The sequence below is a fragment of the Balaenoptera physalus genome, assembly GCF_965194825.1.
Source record: "Balaenoptera physalus genome assembly, chromosome: 2".
NCBI classification, from domain to species: domain Eukaryota; kingdom Metazoa; phylum Chordata; class Mammalia; order Artiodactyla; family Balaenopteridae; genus Balaenoptera; species Balaenoptera physalus.
This window is the reverse complement of record NC_138883.1, coordinates 19,220,703-19,242,652: the sequence shown is the minus strand read 5'-3', so window position 1 is coordinate 19,242,652 and position 21,950 is coordinate 19,220,703. Positions and strand designations below refer to the sequence as shown.

At 36.9% G+C, this 21,950-nt stretch overlaps 1 long non-coding RNA gene across 1 annotated transcript in view; it reads right to left on the bottom strand.

Moving 5' to 3' along the window:
* Positions 1-21,551, bottom strand: part of LOC309655792 — a 194,836-nt gene extending 173,285 nt beyond the window's left edge. Inside the window, exon 1 of the long non-coding RNA XR_014260998.1 lies at positions 19,003-21,551. This is a non-coding gene — a long non-coding RNA (uncharacterized lncRNA). The remainder of the gene's footprint in view (positions 1-19,002) is intronic.
* Between the last annotated feature and the right edge of the window lie 399 nt (positions 21,552-21,950).

The following is a 21,950-nucleotide window of genomic DNA, read 5'->3' as shown; positions in this document are numbered from 1 at the left end:
CAAGAGACTTTTTCTTGCCTCTTTGTTTCGCGGCGCGCAAGGAGAGGGGATTCAGAGCGCCGCCTAAACGAACTCCAGAGAAGGGCGCGAGCCGCGGCGATCACCGCAGACCCCACAGCAACAGGGGCACAGAGGAAAAAAACGGAGAGACTCCCGCACAGAGGCTCGGCGCGGAGCAGCACTCACCAGCCCGAGAGGCTTGTCTGCTCCCCCGCCGGGGCGGGCGGGGCCTGGAGCTGAGGCTCGGGTTTCGGTTTCGGTTAGATCGCAGGGAGAGGACTGGGGCTGGCGGCGTGAACACAGCCTGAAGGGGTTAGCGCACCACAGCTGGCTGGTAGGGAGTCCGGGAAAAAGTCTGCAGCTGCCGAAGAGGCAAGAGACTTTTTCTTGCCTCTTTGTTTCGCGGCGCGCAAGGAGAGGGGATTCAGAGTGCCGCCTAAACGAACTCCAGAGAAAGGCGTGAGCCGCGGCGATCAGCACGGACCCCAGAGACGGGCGTGAGACGCTGGGGCTGCTGCTGCCGCCTCCAAAAAGCCTGTGTGTGAGCACAAGTCACTCTCCACATCGCCCCTCCCGGGAGCCTGTGCAGCCCGCCACTGCCAGGGTCCCGTGATCCGGGGACAAGTTCCCCGGGAGAACGCACTGCCCGCCTCAGGCTGCTGCAACGTCACGCCGGCCTCGGCCGCCGCAGGCTCACCCCGCCTCCTCTGTACACCTCCCTCCCCGCGGCCTGAGTGAGCCAGAGCCCCCGAAGCAGCTGCTCCTTTAACCCCGTCCTGTCTGTGCGGGGAATAGACGCCCTCAGGCGACCTACACGCAGAGGCGGGTCCAAATCCAAAGCTGAACCCCAGGAACTGTGCGAACAGGGAAGATAAGGGGAAATCTCTCCCAGCAACCTTAGAAGCAGCGGATTAAAACTCCACAAACAACTTGATGGGCCTGCAGCTGGTGAATACCTGAATAGACAACGAATCATCCCAAATTCAGGAGGTGGACTTTGGGAGCAGGATATATTAATTTTTCCCCTTTTCCTTTATTTGTGAGTGTATATGTATATGCTTCTGGGTGCGATTTTGTCTGTATAGCTTTGCTTTACAATAGCTTTATTTTACTTCACTATATTATAGCCTCTTTCTTTCTTTCTGTCTTTCTTTCTATTTTTTCTCCCTTTTACTCTGAGCCGTGTGGACGAAAGGCTCTTGGTGCTCCAGCCAGGCATCAGGGCCGTGCCTCTGAGGTGGGAGAGCCAACTTCAGGACACTGGTCCACAAGAGACCTCCCAGCTTCACGTAATACCAAACGGCAAAAATCTCTCAGAGATCTCTATCTCAACATCAAGACCCAGCTTCACTCAACGACCAACAAGCTACAGTGCTGGACACCATATGCCAAACAACTAGCAAGACAGGAACACAGCCCCATCCATTAGCAGAGAGGCTGCCTAAAATCATAATAAGGCCACAGACACCCCAAAATACACCACCAGACGTGGACGTGCCCACCAGAAAGACAAGAGCCAACCTCATCCACCAGAGCTCAGGCACTAGTTCCCTCCACCAGGAAGCCTACACAACCCACTGAACCAACCTTAGCCACTGGGGACAGATACCAAAAACAACAGGAACTACGAACCTGCAGCCTGTGAAAAGGAGACCCCAAACACAGTAAGATAAGCAAAATGAGACGACAGAAAAACACACAGCAGATGAAGGAGCAGGGTCAAAACACACCAGACCTAACAAATGAAGAGGAAATAGGTAGTCTACCTGAAAAAGAATTCAGAATAATGATAGTAAGGATGATCCAAAATCTTGGAAATAGAATAGACAAAATGCAAGAAACATTTAACAAGGACGTAGAAGAACTAAAGAGGAACCAAGCAATGATGAAAACCACAATAAATGAAATTAAAAATACTCTAGATGGGATCAATAGCAGAATAACTGAGGCAGAAGAAAGGATAAGTGACCTGGAAGATAAAATGGTGGAAATAACTACTGCAGAGCAGGATAAAGAAAAAAGAATGAAAAGAACTGAGGACAGTCTCAGAGACCTCTGGGACAACATTAAACGTGCCAACATTCGAATTATAGGGGTCCCAGAAGAAGAAGAGAAAAAGAAAGGGACTGAGAAGATATTTGAAGAGATTATAGTTGAAAACTTCCCTAATATGGGAAAGGAAATAGTTAATCAAGTCCTGGAAGCACAGAGAGTCCCATACAGGATAAACCCAAGGAGAAACACACCAAGACACATATTAATCAAACTGTCAAAAATTAAATATAAGGAAAACATATTAAAGGCAGCAAGGGAAAAAAAACAAATAACACACAAGGGAATCCCCATAAGGTTAACATCTGAACTTTCAGCAGAAACTCTGCAAGCCAGAAGGGAGTGGCAGGATATACTTAAAGTGATGAAGGAGAAAAACCTGCAACCAAGATTACACTACCCAGCAAGGATCTCATTCAGATTCGATGGAGAAATTAAAACCTTTACAGACAAGCAAAAGCTGAGAGAGTTCAGCACCACCAAACCAGCTTTACAACAAATGCTAAAGGAACTTCTCTAGGCAAGAAACACAAGAGAAGGAAAACACCTACAATAACAAACCCAAAACATTTAAGAAAATGGGAATAGGAACATACATATCGATAATTACCTTGAATGTAAATGGATTAAATGCTCCCACCAAAAGACACAGGCTGGCTGAATGGATACAAAAACAAGACCCATATATATGCTGTCTACAAGAGACCCACTTCAGACCTAGAGACACATATAGACTGAAAGTGAGGGGATGGAAAAAGATATTCCATGCAAATGGAAATCAAAAGAAAGCTGGAGTAGCAATTCTCATATCAGACAAAATAGACTTTAAAATAAAGACTATTACAAGAGACAAAGAAGGACACTATATAATGATCAAGGGATCGATACAAGAGGAAGGTATAACAATTGTAAATATTTATGCACCCAACATAGGAGCACCTCAATACATAAGGCAAATACTAACAGCCATAAAAGGGGAAATCGACAGCAACACAATCATAGTAGGGGACTTTAACACCCCACTCTCACCAATGGACAGATCATCCAAAATGAAAATAAATAAGGAAACACAAGCTTTAAATGATACATTAAACAAGATTGACTTAATTGATATTTATAGGACATTCCATCCAAAAACAACAGAATACACATTTTTCTCAAGTGCTCATGGAACATTCTCCAGGATAGATCATATCTTGGGTCACAAGTCAAGCCTTGGTAAATTTAAGAAAATTGAAATCGTATCAAGTATCTTTTCCGACCACAACGCTATGAGACTAGATATCAATTACAGGAAAAGACCTGTAAAAAATACAAACACATGGAGGCTACACAATACATTACTTAATAACGAAGTGATCACTGAAGAAATCAAAGGGGAAATCAAAAAATACCTAGAAACAAATGACAATGGAGATACGACGACCCAAAACCTATGGGACGCAGCAAAAGCAGTGCTAAGAGGGAAGTTTATAGCAATACAAGCCTACCTCAAGAAACAGGAAACATCTCGAATAAACAACCTAACCTTGCACCTAAAGCAATTAGAGAAAGAAGAACAAAAAAACCCCAAAGCCAGCAGAAGGAAAGAAATTATAAAGATCAGGTCAGAAATAAATGAAAAAGAAATGAAGGAAACAATAGCAAAAATCAATGAAACTAAAAGCTGGTTCTTTGAGAAGATAAACAAAATTGATAAACCATTAGCCAGACTCATCAAGAGAAAAAGGGAGAAGACTCAGATCAATAGAATTAGAAATGAAAAAGGAGAAGTAACCACTGACACTGCAGAAATACAAAAGATCATGAGAGATTACTACAAGCAACTCTATGCCAATAAAATGGACAACCTGGAAGAAATGGACAGATTCTTAGAAAGGCACAAACTGCCGAGACTGAACCAGGAAGAAATAGAAAATATGAACAGACCAATCACAAGCACTGAAATTGAAACTGTGATTAAAAACCTTCCAACAAACAAAAGCCCAGGACCAGATGGCTTCACAGGTGAATTCTATCAAACATTTAGAGAAGAGCTAACACCTATCCTTCTCAAACTCTTCCAAAATATTGCAGAGGGAGGAACACTCCCAAACTCATTCTACGAGGCCACCATCACCCTGATACCAAAACCAGACAAAGATGTCACAAAGAAAGAAAACTACAGGCCAATATCACTGATGAACATAGATGCAAAAATCCTCAACAAAATACTAGCAAACAGAATCCAACAGCACATTAAAAGGATCATACACCATGATCAAGTGGGGTTTATCCCAGGAATGCAAGGATTCTTCAATATACGCAAATCAATCAATGTGATACATCATATTAACAAACTGAAGGAGAAAAACCATATGATCATCTCAATAGATGCAGAGAAAGCTTTCGACAAAATTCAACACCCATTTATGATAAAAGCCCTGCAGAAAGTAGGCATAGAGGGAACTTTCCTCAACATAATAAAGGCCATATATGACAAACCCACAGCCAACATTGTCCTCAATGGTGAAAAACTGAAACCATTTCCACTAAGATCAGGAACAAGACAAGGTTGCCCACTCTCACCACTATTATTCAACATAGTTTTGGAAGTGTTAGCCACAGCAATCAGAGAAGACAAAGAAATAAAAGGAATCCAAATCGGAAAAGAAGAAGTAAAGCTGTCACTATTTGCAGATGACATGATACTATACATAGAGAATCCTAAAGATGCTACCAGAAAACTCCTAGAGCTAATCAATGAATTTGGTAAAGTAGCAGGATACAAAATTAATGCACAGAAATCTCTTGCATTTCTATACACTAATGACGAAAAATCTGAAAGTGAAATTAAGAAAACGCTCCCATTTACCATTGCAACAAAAAGAATAAAATATCTAGGAATAAACCTACCTAAGGAGACAAAAGACCTGTATGCAGAAAATTATAAGACACTGATGAAAGAAATTAAAGATGATACAAATAGATGGAGAGATATACCATGTTCCTGGATTGGAAGAATCAACATTGTGAAAATGACTCTACTACCCAAAGCAATCTACAGATTCAATGCAATCCCTATCAAACTACCACTGGCATTTTTCACAGAACTAGAACAAAAAATTTCACAATTTGTATGGAAACACAAAAGACCCCGAATAGCCAAAGCAATCTTGAGAACGAAAAATGGAGCTGGGGGAATCAGGCTCCCTGACTTCAGACTATATTACAAAGCTTCAGTAATCAAGACAGTTTGGTACTGGCACAAAAACAGAAATATAGATCAATGGAACAGGATAGAAAGCCCAGAGATAAACCCACACACATATGGGCACCTTATTTTTGATAAAGGAGGCAAGCATATACAGTGGAGAAAAGACAGCCTCTTCAATAAGTGGTGCTGGGAAAATTGGACAGGTACATGTAAAAGTATGAAAATAGAACACTCCCTGACACCATGCACAAAAATAAACTCAAAATGGATTAAAGACCTAAGTGTAAGGGCAGACACTATCAAACTCTTAGAGGAAAACATAGGCAGAACACTCTATGACATACATCACAGCAAGATTCTTTTTGACCCAGCTCCCAGAGAAATGGAAATAAGAACACAAATAAACAAATGGGACCTAATGAAATTTAAAAGCTTTTGCACAGCAAAGGAAACCATAAACAAGACCAAAAGACAACCATCAGAATGGGAGAAAATATTTGCAAATGAAGCAACTGACAAAGGATTAATCTCCAAGATTTACAAGCAGCTCATGCAGCTCAATAACAAAAAAACGAACAACCCAATCCAAAAATGGGCCGAAGACCTAAATAGACATTTCTCCAAAGAAGATATACAGATGGCCTACAGACACATGAAAGAATGCTCAACATCATTAATCATTAGAGAAATGCAAATCAAAACTACAATGAGATATCATCTCACACCGGTCAGAATGGCCATCATCAAAAAATCTAGAAACAATAAATGCTGGAGAGGGTGTGGAGGAAAGGGAACACTCTTGCACTGTTGGTGGGAATGTAAATTGATACAGCCACTATGGAGAACAGTATGGAGGTTCCTTAAAAAACTACAAATAGAACTACCATACGACCCAGCAATCCCACTACTGGGCATATACCCTGAGAAAACCATAGGTCAAAAAGAGTCATGTACCAAAATGTTCATTGCAGCTCTATTTACAATAGCCAGGACATGGAAGCAATCTAAATGTCCATCGACAGATGAATGGATAAAGAAGATGTGGCACATATATACAATGGAATATTACTCAGCCATAAAAAGAAATGAAATGGAGGTATTTGTAATGAGGTGGATGGAGTTAGAGTCTGTCATACAGAGTGAAGTAAGCCAGAAAGAGAAAAACAAATACAGTATGCTAACACATATATACGGAATCTAAGGGGAAAAAAAAAAAAAAAAAAAAAAAAGGCCATGAAGAACCTAGTGGCATGACGGGAATAAAGACACAGACCTACTAGAGAATGGACTTGAGGATATGGGGAGGGGGTGGGGTGAGATGTGACAGGGTAAGAGAGTGTCATGGACATATATACACTACCAAATGTAAAATAGATAACTAGTGGGAAGCAGCCGCATAGCACAGGGAGATCAGCTCGGTGCTTTGTGACCATCTAGAGGGATGGGATGGGGAGGGTGGGAGGGAGGGAGATGCAAGAGGGAAGAGAAATGGGAACATATTGTATATGTATAACTGATTCACTTTGTTATAAAGCAGAAGCTAACACACCATTGTAAGGCAATTATACTTCAATAAAGATGTTAAAAAAAAAAAAAAAAAAAAAAAAAAAAAAAAGTCTTCATGACAAAGACTAGTTTGACATATGGTTAGAATTTACATAGGCAGAGAGGTATATGGAGGATATGACATAACATGAACAAAGATGCAGGAGTATAAAAAACATGATATGTGTGAAGGGAAGTAAGGGTAAGGGCTTGACTAGAAGAGTAACTTTAGCTCTTAGTTTATACCTGTACAGGGTCATATAAGGTAGGGACAAGTTGTAGTTCGATTATTTGAAAAGGTCAATTGTTCTAGCACCATCAGATGGACTCTTCTTTATATACAGTGGTTAAGTGGCATACAGAAGATATGGAATTTGGTGTTTGGAATTTTTTGGTAAAATATATTTTTATCTTTATTGTTGTTATACAGAACAAAGCAAATCTTTAGAGTTTGGTGTGCCTCTATCTTATCAAATCTTTCCACACCATTTGTTTATGGTGGACATTGTTGGTGTTCTCCCCAATAAAATTCCTACTTTCCCATTCCTAAACTTTTCCTAATTTTATTCAGGCACACAGCAGTCCCACACACATATAAATATTTAGACCTTGTGCTATGGAGATATTGACCCTGACCTCTCTAGGGGTCAGAATACTTTGAAGGTACTTCTCCCCCATAATGCTATGCCATAATGATTTTTTTCACGAATTAATGTCTAAAGTAACCACCTCTTGATTTTTAAAATTTTATTGCACGGTCTGGTTCAAAAATAGTAATATGACCTAATTCAAGCAAAGACAGAAAATTTTTTAGTATGGGACTTTGGGAAAGACTTTTTTTTTTTTTTTGCCCTTACAAGAAGACCATCAAAAAAGAAACTCTCTCTTCCCTTGAATGACCGAGTATGCAGTAGAGAAGCCAGAACATGCTGCCTCAATTTTGCAATCACAGAGAAGATCAAAGGCCACTAGATTAAGCCAAAAGCTAGGCTTGAGCCACCTCTGAACTTCCAATATATGTATCACTAAATTATCCTGTACTTGTAAAGCTTATATCCATTTCTCTGTTATCTACAGCTGAAACCATCATAATTAACATGCAGAACTTTTTAAAAATCCAGTTAGAAGACTAAGCACAGATTATGGTTTTTTTCATATGTTATTCTATGGCAATCCCTCATAAAACATTTATGTGCAGATATTTTTTTCACAGTACAGATTGACCTTTTAGTATTCTAAAATCTTTCTATACTATGACACAATTTCTTGTTAGCATAAGACAAACTCAATTAACTCTGAGCATTTCTGTTACTTCAGATAAACCCAATGGCATGTCCTTAGAGGAAAGTAATTGGCTTCCCAGTATAATGAATATTTTATTAATTATAATGTATCTTCTGAACATGACAGACTACATGTGCCTTAAATTAACTTCATTTGAATTTAGGGAGCGTGGGGTGATACCTCCAAATTTATATTCCTCTTAAAATTAGACTTACTTCTCCCCAACTCTAGTTATTTATCCAGTCAAATGAATATATTTCTATAAAATAATCAAAGTGTCAAGGAAAACTACAGTATCTGTAGAGTGTAAGAAGATCATGGAATCAAATTTTATTTAAGCATATTTCAAGCCATAAGAAAAATAAATTTCTAGTTGGCTTTCCTTTTGAAAAATAGCTTTTCATACACTTATTGAAACATTTGAAGGACTTTTATGAACTTTTAGCTTTATAATAAATAAGCTGCACACTTTTCTTGCATACACTGAAAATCACTTAAAGTGAAAGCAGGTCAGAGTATATATGATGTCATTTGAAAACACAGTGCTTGGTTCTCCTGTTTGTAGTTGCTTGAGGCTGCCTTTGTGCTACAAGAATGATTTAATTTACTTACAGGGTGTGTTCTGTTAAAAGATGGGTTCTCTCCCATAAATGTCCCATATCCTCTCTCTGCTTTAAAGAAGCAAAGTTATATTTGATGGTGTCATGAGCAGACCAACTGTGTTTTGCTATTATGATTTTCATCATCAAGGACTCTCATGTTTATGTCAATAAGATGGACTCACACCAGAGATAGTTCAAGGAATTTAAAACAAGCTACTCTTTCCAGATGGGTCAACTTGAGGGACGACGGCACGACTTGCCAAAACCACAGAGCTACCTATTGTAAGAACTGCAGCCTAAATCCTGAGGCCCCAAACATCAGACTAGCTCAATCCAGCACTAGTTCTCTAAACATCCAAATATAAGAGAGGGCAAAAGCTCTGATCCTAAAATAATTATGATTATTTTAATAATGTCTTTATAATATAATACTATTTATAATAAACTTATAGACGCTATTTACATATTCTCATTCAGTCTTTATCAACTAGCACTTGATATTAATATTGTGCCAATATTACAAATAATGAAACTGATACAGAAATTAACATCAAATGTGGCACACAAGAACTTACATTTGAATTCTGAAATTACTAAATTCAGGACCTTCAACTTAAAACTTGTTCAGTAGATACCTTTCTCCATAAGTTTGGGAGAACAAATGATAACCTCCAATTTTATATATATATATATATATATATATATATATATATATAATATATATACTGTTTTCCCTGCTTAAATATCCACATTCTCAACCATCAAATTTTTTTTTGTTTTCACTAAGATAGTCTTTATTTTAATATTTCTTAGTTTTTTTTCTTTCTCCTTTCCCTTTCATACATTCACAGGTATAGACATTGCAATTTTTTTTGGGGTGCAATTCAAGCCACATATATCTCGTTTCCTGAACATGGCAACTATGTTTATGTTATGTAAACTTGGAGATCTCTGGCCACAATTGAATGGCTAAGGGGAGGATGACTGAAGTGGCCAATCAAAATTGGACCTCTTTTGTTTTTTGCACAAAAATATGGAATTTGGATACTGAGGTTCTCATTCATCTCTGTTAAGAGGTTGAACCAAGAAGTCATGGAAAGTCATGTGGCCCTCTTCACTCCAAAGTAGAAAAAGCTCTACTTCAGAGAGAGAGAGAAGAAAATGAAGGATACTTGGACCAGCAGAAGCAGAGTAAAGAAACTATAGATTTAGAGAGATGGATAGAGTAGGAATATGGGTTCAGATGGCTTTCCAGTGTGCAGTTCAGTCTATTATGGGGTGCTACCACATCTCTGTCCTCATCTCCATGAGAAATCTCCAAACACACCCAATAAATTGTCTTTAAGCAATTTGAATACGTTCTTTTATAAAGTCACAGTAAATCAGATATTTTGAGAATCTCACATATAGAAACCATCATGCTTTCTTTGTGTGTACAGAAGTCCAAGTAACATTGGCAAACAGACATAAAAAGTAAAACCAAATAAATAAAATCAAAGAAAGAATTCCTGAGAAGGATGCATTATTTTATTCTCAAAAACTATTATACTGTTTTTAGGAATATTATTTATCATTTGGGCTTATACTAGATCAGAATTTGGTGTACTTGTACATTAATTTATTCAATTATTACTTTGAGAATGCTTACTGTGAGCAAGCATCATTGAAAAGCACTGACTATACAAAAATAAAAAAAAAATCAAAATCCCAGTTGTCCTTTTTAACAAACTGATACTAAAGTATATATGGAAATGAAAGGATGCAGATTAGTCAAAAAATCTTGAAAAATAAGAACAAAGTTGGAAGATTCACACTTCCCAATTTCATAGCTTACTTAAAGATACAGTAAATAAGACAGAGTGGTACAGTTGCAAGGACAGACATATAGATCAAAGGAATAGAACTGAGAGTCCAGAAAGAAATCATGGAAGAAATTAAGGTTACTTGATTTTAGACAAAGGTACCATGACATTGCAATGAGGTAAGAATAGTGTTCTCAAAAAATGGTGCTGGGACAAGTGGATATCCACATAAAAATAAAGTTGGACCCTTACCACATTTCAGATACAAAAATTAACTCAAAATGGATTATAGACCTAAAACTCTTAGAAAAAATAGAAATAATTTTTGTGACCTTGGATTAGACATTGATTCTTAAATATTATACAACAAAACCAAGAAAAAATTAAATAAGTTGGACTTCTTCAAAATTAAACTCTTTTGTGCTCCAAAGCATACTATCAACAAAGTGAAAATACAACCCAGAAAATAGGTGAAAATACTTGCAAATCATAAATCTGACAAGGGACTTATATCCAGAATATAAAGAACTCTTACAACTAAACAACAAAATGACAAATAACCCAATTAAAAACTGAACAAAGAATTTGAATAGCCCTCTCTCCAAAGGAGATACAGAACTGTTCTATAAGAACATAAAAATATGCTCAATACTATTAGTCACTAGGGAAATGAAAATCAAAATCACTTAACACTCACTAGAATGGCTAAAATAAATGAGAAAGACAATAACATGTGTTGTGGAGAATGTGGAGAAATTTGAACCCTCATACATTGATGGTGGAATTTTAAAATGGTACAGAAACTTTGGAACATTTTGGCAGTTCCTTAAAAATTTTATACATGGAGTTTCCATATGATCCAGCAATTCCACTCCTATGTATATTACCAACAGAAATAAAACATATGTTCATGCAAAAACATGCACATATGAATATCTATAGCAGTATTATTCATAGTAGCCAAGAACTGGAAACAGTTCAAATATCTATCAAATGTAAATAGATAACCAGAATTTAGTATATCCATATAGTTGGGTATTATTTGGAAATGAAGAAGGAATGACTTACTGAAACATGCTACAACATGAATGAACTTTGAAAACATTCTGCTAAACGACAAAAGCCAGTCACAAAAGACCACATATTGTATGGTTATGAAATTACTAGAATAGGAAAACCCATGGAGATAGATAACACATTCTTGTTCTAGGGTCTTTGGGTGGGGAGGGATGGAGAGTAGCTGTTAATGGGCACAGGATTTCTTTTGGGGTTATGAAATATTCTGAAATTAGATAATGATGATGGTTGCAGAACTCTGTGGATATACTAAAAGAAGCACCTGAATTGCACATTTTAAAAGGGTGAATTTTATGGTTTGTGAATTATATGTCAGTAGGCTATATAAAAATTTAAAATAATGAAACACCTAGTAAGTTACAGATCTGGACCATGAACCCATGCAATCTTGTGTCAGAACTGTGTACCCTAACCAACATTTAATTTTCATATGGAACATGAGTTTTACAGACCTCCTCTGCAAGTGTTGATCCTTTCAGTGGCTCTATGTGTAGACAGGTAGCAATGACCATCTTAATACTGAGAATGAGGTGAAATGGCTTTAAGTAAATGACAGTAAAGAAGACAGAACTCATGAGTGTGTTGGTAATAAGACTGAAAACCAAGTCTTTGCTTCCTAAATCCAAGATGGCTTTCTTCATCTCATTACTCCATGCTGCTGCTAGGTAGATTAGATCTGAATATGTTTTTGTACTGGTTTTTGTTCATATGTTAATAATTTTTACTTCCTGAAATTTGTTTTAATAAATGATGAATTCTCTCTTTTGCCTTCTGAAATCTGTGCAAATGCTGAGTGTTGAAATAAAATTTGCAGACATCTGAATAGATGTGATAAGATTTCTCACAAGTTTATATTTATCACGTTTATATTCTGATGATGATAGCAATTTAACCTCCTAAGTCAACTCAATTTCAAGTCTCTGGCCTTTGAAATGGAAGGTTCCTAACAATTACACTTATTTAAGCATGAAGTTAATAAAGAAATAAGCATGTTGCATGCACACACAAAGTATGTTCCAAGATAATGTATTAAACCAATGTGGAAATGTAGCCATGACCAATATATATCTCTTAATATTGATTCGCTGGCAAACCAATATCTTTTACATAGTTTTTATTTCATATGGAAACCATTCATTATCTTAGTAAACATCCAAAGCACAAACAAATCAATGGACTATGCCCACCAACAAATATATTATATACATATAAGTCAATAAAATTGTTGCATGCAACTATTTTTTCACATATGTGGCAGTCTAATTTTGTCAGGCTCTTACAAATATCACAGTTGATTTTTTTCCAAAAAAAGGCACTCAATTTGGAGAATCAACATTACAATTTAGGGTTTCTCCCCTTTATTGTACCAAATATGTATATTGGATATTACAAGATCTTATGGCTCCATCAATTTCTGGTACATTAATTGTTGATATGCAAATACCACCTTTACTACTTTTTAACCTTAAAGTATGGATATTTTAGTATCAAAAGAAAGCCAACAATCTGAATGGACCAGAAGGGATATCATTTCCTGGTTCATGTAAGAGCAGCTTGTGAAAAGAAAGTAATTACTGCTTTACACCGCTAGGTTATTTCTAAGAGGTAATTAATTTCTTTGGTTCTTAATAACAATAATAGAAGCGCACACTTTCACTTGAAACCAGTTTGGAGACTTTTCACAGAAGTGACTAACCTTACATTTGCTTAGAAATTTGCATTGTTCATTAATGGAGCTCCATTTTTATTTTACTATCATATTTTTACCACACTGTTAAAATTTGACTTCATATCCAAGATGAAACTTCATCTAAAGTGTAAATCATTAGAACTCATGCAGTCTGGCAGTTCCAATGGGAAAGGCCAGCTGCCATGCAGACCCCATGCAGCTCCTCTTCCTTGGAAGAAGGGTACCACCTTGACATTGTGAGGGATACTTTCTGATGTCTCCATACCTATAAATATAGCAGACCTTAGAGGCCACCTTTCTGTACATCTGTTTTAAAAGAGCCAACCTACTATAAAAAATGGCATTAACCTTTAATTTTAATTCCTTTCTCTTAGTCTAGGCTTCTGGATTGCTCACTCAGTATAAAATCATGCAGCATGTTATTACGGTGTCATCAGCATGAATAATGGATTCCACACTCGTGGAGATGAACCTCAGAAAGAAGGGTTACCAATAGGGCCATCATTGTTTACATGGGCCTTTTAAATGGAATGTTCTGGACATCTGAAGCACTGAAAGTGACTAGTCTGAAAAGCTATGACAGTAGTTTTAAAAATGCCATGGATTTTGAATGCTTCAAGGAGTATTAATAAAATACCATGATCCTTAAAAGTGAATGTTGACTTTTCTGTTTTCCTGACAGTGAAACTGAAATGGATGGAGGTGGTTGGTAGTGTGAGAGTCGTATAAAAATAGTAGCTCCAGCACTGGTTGCTCTTGGGTTATTGAACCTTGAGCTGGAGGTACAACAGTGAAATTTCAATGTAAGTGATGTTTCTCAGAAATGTCACATCTACCCGTCACATGTGCCTCTGCTATTTCCCTACAATTATTTGTGTGCTCCCAGAATTCAGCTGTCATCTTTGCATTTGTAAAGAAGAAATACTTGCATTTCAAAAATAAACATTCTAGAGACACTTCTCTTTTAAAGTGAATTAGCATAAATATTAATAAGATCGCTTCATTATTAAGCATTGATAGTTTCCTCTCATTCACATGAGAGAAACTTGTAATGTTATATATGCCTTAGATAGATAAAGAACACTAGCTCTTATATGGTGCTAGTTAAATTTGTTCTCAATTAGGACAATTTTTAAGCGGTCAGAGAAGTTTATTAACTTAATACAGCCTGACTTTCAGTGGCAGTAGAAAGCCTCTACACCTAATATGAATTATTTTTTCAGCAGAGGTATGAAACAGACTAACTGAAAGTTAGTATCCTGTGCCAGATAGCTTCATTTTGCCCCTTTCTAATCACTTTCCTTCCTTCTCTACTATGGTCTCTTCCTTGGAAGACTAACTTGCAGGGATTATATTAAAAGGTCCTTTATGCTCTAACATGTGATAGAGGAAAGTAAGAAAGTGAAGACAGAATATTTAGCCCCTGAGATCCCTCCTTGTGAGTTTACATTGAGCTGGCCATGTTCCTCTACCAATGGTGACTACTCTTCTCAAAAGTGTTGACGATACAATTATCTCCTTTTAGGTTCTGCTAACCAATCCCTCTCTCATCCCTTTAGACCTAGGCGTGGTATCACATTGTTTATATAAACTCTGCATTACTGCACTATTCCTTCTGATTTCCTGATAACTACACCTTTATAAATTAACCACTTTGTAAATAAACCCTCTTTGTTTTATCCTATTCCCATGGTTCATCTGTTTCCTGTTGGGACCTGACTGATCCTATAGCATAATTTGGAATCAAATGGAGACTTGCTTTTTCTCTACAATCTCTACATAAAAATTTACTCAAATATCTAGGTCTAGTCTCCCCAGAATATGAAGATCCAAAATATCCACCGAAATGCTTCACTGTTTATTGTTTTTCTTTTCTTTCTTTCTTTTTTTTTTTTTTTTTTTGATGGATAGCCAAAGTCTGTGCTTACCCCAAATGGGAAAATCTAGCCATAGGAAGTGTTTGTTATCATCATCTAGTATTATTTTTAGCATGCAGAGATATCCTTTCTAGGCTGAGAAAGATATCAGACACACATCTAAACTAACTGAATTGAGAGGAAACTTTACATTCATAGTCCAACAAAATACATATTCAAGGTCCTGGCATTTTCGGGTTTTTTTACCAAGTAACCATCAAATACATTTTGACCTGCTCCAAATAAAGTTAAAAATAACAATTGATATCTTCCTAAAGTACAATTTATTTTAAAACTTCTAATACTTTTCTCATTAAAATACATTTATATTAGAAGTTTCATATAATAGAAATAAACAAAAGAAAACTGGTTTCCAGAAATCAACTCCCTCTTGACTTGATAGCATCTCACTGGTTGTTCTTTTTCACCATCATTTGCTGATTCCTTCTTTTATTACTGGTCTCTTAACACAGAGGTAAACCTTCCTTTATCTGTCTCTACACACTCCCTTAGTTTTCTGAGCCAATCTTATTACTTTAAATACCTTTTATATGCCAATGACTTCTAAATTTATCTCCAGCATGAATCTCTCACTGAACTCCTGACTCATTTATCAAACTACTTACTCAATTGCTCCACTTGGGTATCTCATAAACATCTCACACTTAACACTTCCCAGACAAAACTGCTGATCTCAACTCTACGCACTCCACTCACCATCTTTTCTGTCTCCTGGGTCTTCAGTCTAAAGTTGGAGCTTTTCTGAGCTGCTCTCTTTCTTTCATACTCCACGTCCAATCCATCAGAAGATCCTGTTGATTTACATTAAAAACATATGGAGGATCCAACTCCTTCTCACCATTTCCATTATTATCTCTCTGGTCCAACCTGCCATCATGTCTGTTGTTAAATGTTGCACTGGGCTTCTAATTGGATTCCTGATTCCATATTCCCCCGCCTACAGACCCCCAAACTGGCTATCATCGCTACTGCATCCAGGGTGATCAAGTTAAAACTGAGGTCAGATGATGTCTCCCTGTTTATAATCATCCACTGATAGCCCTCTGGATTCATTTCCTAGGGCTGCCAAAACAAAATACCACAAACTAGGTGGCTTAAAACAACAGAAATTTATTATTGCACAGTTATGGAAGCTAAAGTTGGAGATAAGTTGTCAGCAGGGCTGTGTTCTCTCTGAGTACACTGGGAAAGAATCCTTCATTGCCTCTCTCCTTGCTGCTGGGGGTTGCTGGTAATCCTTAGCACTCCTTGGCTTGTAACTGCATTGTTCAATCTTTGCCTCCACCTTCACTCGGCCTTCTTCCCTGCGTCTCCTCCTACAGAAGTCCCTCTCATTCCTCCTATAAAGACACTAGTCATTAGATTTAGGGCCCACTCTAATGCCCTAAATTAAGTATAATCTCAGCTTAACTTGATTACTCTGCAAAGGCCTTATTTCCAAATAAGGTCCACATTCACAGGTTCCTGGTATATAAGAATTTGGGTGGGATATTATTCAACCAGTACCTTCCTCCATTCCATTTAGAACAGGTACTTAATTGGTGCAATTTTGTTCCCTAGAGGATATCTGGCAACATCTGGAGACGTTTTTGGTGTTCACAACTGGAATTAGCTATGAGCACCTAGAGGTTAGAGACCTGGGATGTTATTAAACATCAAAATGTTGAGGTATTTATGCCAATTTATTTTGGTTCTAAATAAAGTTAAATAAATAAATATTATGGGAAAAATAATACACATTCATTGTTTATTACTTGGGACAGAGACATTAACTTTCTAGAAAATAAGGTTGTTCTCTACCAAAATAAATTTATACTTCCACTTGTTATTTGTTGAATAATTGCTGAATAATATTTGTATCTCTCTAATTTAATTTTCTTTGTGCTATGTTAAAAAACAAGGTAGCAGGCCCGAAAATGGAGTCTCTTATGCCAAGACCCATGTCACCAATTGGAGACTAAATTACAGTTTTGGATCTCCCAGAAATGGAATCTTAAACCAGTCAGGAATCACTTGCTCAGCACAAGTCAGGTAATCTGCCTGACAGACCCCTGTCATCCTTTAAAGAAAAGTAGCCTTGCAATAAACAACACCGTTTTTGCCCAGAATAACTTCCTTGTTCCCACTCCCTGTTGTCAGTAAATATCTTTCATTTTGTACAGTTCCTCGGAGCTCCTTTCTATCTGCTAGATTGGATGCTACCAGCTTCGAATTGAGTTTTGTTCAAATAAACTCTTAAAAATTTTAATATGCCTTAGTTTATGTTTGAACAAAAGCTTAGCTCTGGTGGTAATTAAGTTAGATGAGCAAACTATGAACTATTCCTGAAACATGTTTACCCAACTGGTAAACATCTATGATAGCTGCCTTCCAGGACTGTATTCAGATAAGGCATATAAATCCTAAGAGAGAATACTATGTGGCTTGTAGTATGAAATTCATAATTATTAATTCCCACCCTCTCCCTCTTAAGTCACCATTCCTCCTTAAGTAAAGAACTTGTATATACCAGGGTCTTTACAGATATTGTTGAATATGTGGAACAACAAAATGATATTTAACCCATGAGACAAACCCAGGTCTTTATAAAGTTTAAAAGCATCATATGTTTAATTCTATCATTTTATTATATTGCTATTATTATTAATCTTATTGATATTATTATTTTAGTTTCATCAATTGCACTCATATATTTTAACTCTTGATTCTGTTCTGAAAACAAATAATAACTAAATTCATTTCTTTTTATTTCCAGTAGGTCATTGAATATTGCACTGTTTATGAAATCAAAATATCTTGAAATTTTGGCTCAATCCCTATTTGCGGCACTCAGATACAGAGTTAAGTGGAATTTGGAAAAGGGCAATAAAAACATGAAAAGGCCTGACAGACTTGATTTATGAGTTCAGATTAACATAATTAAAGAGTAGATATTTTAGGGATTAAAGAAAATAATCCTAAAGGGAAACTATCATGAAAAAACAAGCGTAACTACTGCAACTGTGTAAGATGGTGAATTACATCACAGAGAAAGAGAAACAATGGATATATTTGTTAAGAAAGTTTAACACTGCACCACAAAGAAACCTAGAAAAAGCACATTTAGACTAAAGATCAGAAATTATAACCTAAGTGAACCTCATGACAGCTGTGGAATATTGTCCCTCGGGAAACAAGAAGGGGCTAAATATCTCAATTACTTAAAATTGAATGAAATTAAGAAATTAGAAACCATTTTGCTTTCGGTCAAAGATTAAGACTACTTCATAAATTTTGTGTTTTTATATTCTGTTTTTTAATTATACACATGCATGTATACTTGAAAACATTCTGGGCAGAAGTACATTTATTAAACTCTGGAGAGAGAGGATATTTAAATTTCTGTTAGAGTTATGGTAGATAAGTACCATGTCAGAGAACATGGCTGCTTCCTTTAGATAGCAAAAAGAGAGACTAGAAGTCAACTCTTTATTTTCTTCCCCGTTGGTATTTTGTCAAAGTCTAAAATATAAAACCCAGAAGTGACCCGTTCAGCAGGTGAACAGAAGGTTCACTGGGATAATTAAAGCAAGGGCTTGCTCCACCTGGATAGATGATCTAATGGGAATTTACAGCTTTTCTAAAAGCAATTCCAAAGATGCGTAAACCCCATCTTACCCAATTTCTCTTAACCTTTGCTGTAAAATCTTTCCATCTTTCAAGAATTTCAAGTCCTCTTAACCAGGCTTAATTAAGTTGTCTCAAACAAAGTACAAATAAGAAAAAAAATTGGCATATAATACATGATACTTACTGTAAGAAGGACCGAATGCCTTACCTTGATTCATCCTCTTCCTTCTCTTTGAGGAAGGAAAGTAAAGTGTTCTTTCTCAGGTTGGGTCACCACAGCTATGAACATGACACATGATAATTTATGGTGAGAATTTTTGCTTGTCAGTTTTCAGTGGACTGCGGATAATGGCAGGAACGTGGTTACTCTGAAGACATCTTCTGAGCAACCCTCTGACACCTGGAAAGAAAAGGGAGACTGAAATAATCTGTGCTTGAGCTTTCCATGTGAAATGTCCAATTAAAATAGCCTTTGCTTGCTGTATTTTTTTTTGTTTTGTTTTGTTTTCAAATAGAAAAAGATCCACTTTTCTGGATTTTTTATAAAACAAACTAGAGGAATTCTTATTTGAAATGTGAAATTAAGTTCCCATTCCAGCTAAATGGTCAAGATCAGTGATATCGTGGTAATCTGTGAATCTTTCAAGACAGACGTTTAATTTCCATGCTGAACTACTTTCATCACGAATGAAGCAGTGGGTTAAAAGAGCTGCTCTGCCCCTTGGGTCTTGAGGGAATAGCTAATTTAACAAAAAAAATAGCATTGTTTTATGTCCCCTATGCTACTGAACATGTGTTAGACTCTAGATGTGTATTGTTGATTCAATTTCTCCATCTTTTTTATAGTTAATGCACTTAATGTCCTTAAAATATACTCAGAAATAGACTTTATTTAGATTAAATCTTTACATTTCTTAACAATTATAAATACACATGGTTTCTAAGAGTTTTTCTTCTCGCTTCAAATATTTGAACAGATTAGATGTGTTCACCATTAAGCAAGAAATAAGGAATAGGCACACATTTGTAATAGGACCAGAGAGATAACAATTGGTAAACCAAGAGAGATATTATTTCAAAACACTCGTTACTAACTGGAAATTAATTGTGATGCTGAAAGTCTAGTTACCTTTGATGAAATTTAATGAATATGTTAACATTGTTAAAACTGCCAAGTATTAGCATTGATTTTGGCTAAAGTTTAATTTCCTGTTTATAAACTTATACAAGCTTGGGATTTCAGTGTCTATGAGATTTTCTGAACTTCAAACTTGACAAAAAAATTTATTCTCCCATTCTCAGTTTTATCTCTCTCCTGGACTATGTTTTAAAGTGATAAAAAGTACAATGATTAGATTACTTCTTAAAGCTTGATAGTGGTCCAGACAGCTGAGTTTGCACAATGGTGGCTAATAATAGAAACAGAGAAATGTTAGTTCAGGATGGTTTTTATTTCTTGAGACCAAGTTCATAAAACCCTAGGCTAAAATATTGTAATTCCCATTGATAAAGTAGTTTATTTAAGCTTTGTTTGAGTTCCTTAAAGCAAATTAGTTGCTCAAATAATAATTTATGAAGTGCACATAACTCTATTGAACTTAATTTATAGGCTCTGATTAACAAAATTAAAATATAGAAGTACAATTATTTATAACGACATTATGATTCTAGTATATTGATTTTATAAATATTATAAAGTGCACTTGTTTGACATGATACTTAAGACACATGTTCAAGTTATATTTCTTAGAATTAATATCAACCAGTTCTATCAAGATAAACATTCCACCTAGAGTTTATATCAGATCTGAAGTTTAGGTAAATACATATATAATATAGCATTATATGTGTATATAATATATATGTTAATCTCCTGATATACATGTACTCCAGATCTCAGAAATCAAATATATTGAATTTTTTCTATCATTCCTAATTTAAACTATGGCTGATTTAAACTATGGATTAAAAATTATGTTGTGAAACTTCACTCTTTTAGAAATAATATTACTCTTTCAAGAAGTCAAATTTCTTTCAGTGTGATTATACTTTGTGGATATTACACATATTTATAAAATCCTGTTGCTTGATGCTTTTCCACTTGGATTTAATTCAGTAGCTTACTGTTACATTTTAAGGTCTGTGTTTGCCTTTTCAATGACTGCATTTATAATTTAAAAAGCTACTACTATACATGACTGGCATTAAGTGGACATTTTATAACCCACCTGCTAAAACCTATATATACACTGGCTTCCTGATTTAGAACACTTATTTATTAAAAAACATATCTTAGTTTCTAAGGTTCTTATGAAAATAAAGAATATAGTGTTCCTGGCATTTAAAACAGGAAGCCTAGTTGTGTGCTCAATAGCAGCTCCAGCCTTGCCACCAGGAAGGAAAGAAGACAGGTCACACCTTTTCTCAGGTGAGTGACAGAGCACCTCCTCCTCAATATGAAAGCACTAGACTCTGCTCTGCACCCAGTGTTAAAACTGCAAAGTTTTTGGGAGGGGGCAAGATGGCGGAAGAGTAAGACGTAGAGATCACCTTCCTTCCCACAGATACATTAGAAATACATCTACACATGGAACTGCTCCTACAGAACACCCACTGAACGCTGGCAGAAGACGTCAGACCTCCCAAAAGGCAAGAAACTCCCCACGTACTTGGGTAGGGCAAAAGAAAAAAGAAATAACAGAGACAAAAGAATAGGGACGGGACCTGCACCAGTGGGAGGGAGCCGTGAAGGAGGAAAGGTTTCCACGCACTAGGAAGCCCCTTCGTGGGCAGAGACTGCGGGTGGCAGAGGGGGAAAGCTTTGGAGCCATGGAGGAGAGAGCAGCCACAGGGGTGCCGAGGGCAAAGCGGAGAGATTCCCGCACGGAGGAGTGGTGCCGAGCAGCACTCAGCAGCCCGAGAGGCTTGTCTGCTCACTCGCCAGGGCGGGCGGGGCTGGGAGCTGAGGCTCGGGCTTCGGAGGTCGGATCGCAGGGAGAGGACTGGGGTTGGCGGCGTGAACACAGCCTGAAGGGGGCTAGTGCACCACAGCTAGCCGGGAGGGCGTCCGGGAAAAGGTCTGCAGCTGCCGAACAGGAAAGAGACTTTTTCTTGCCTCTTTGTTTCGCGGTGCGCAAGGAGAGGGGATTCAGAGCG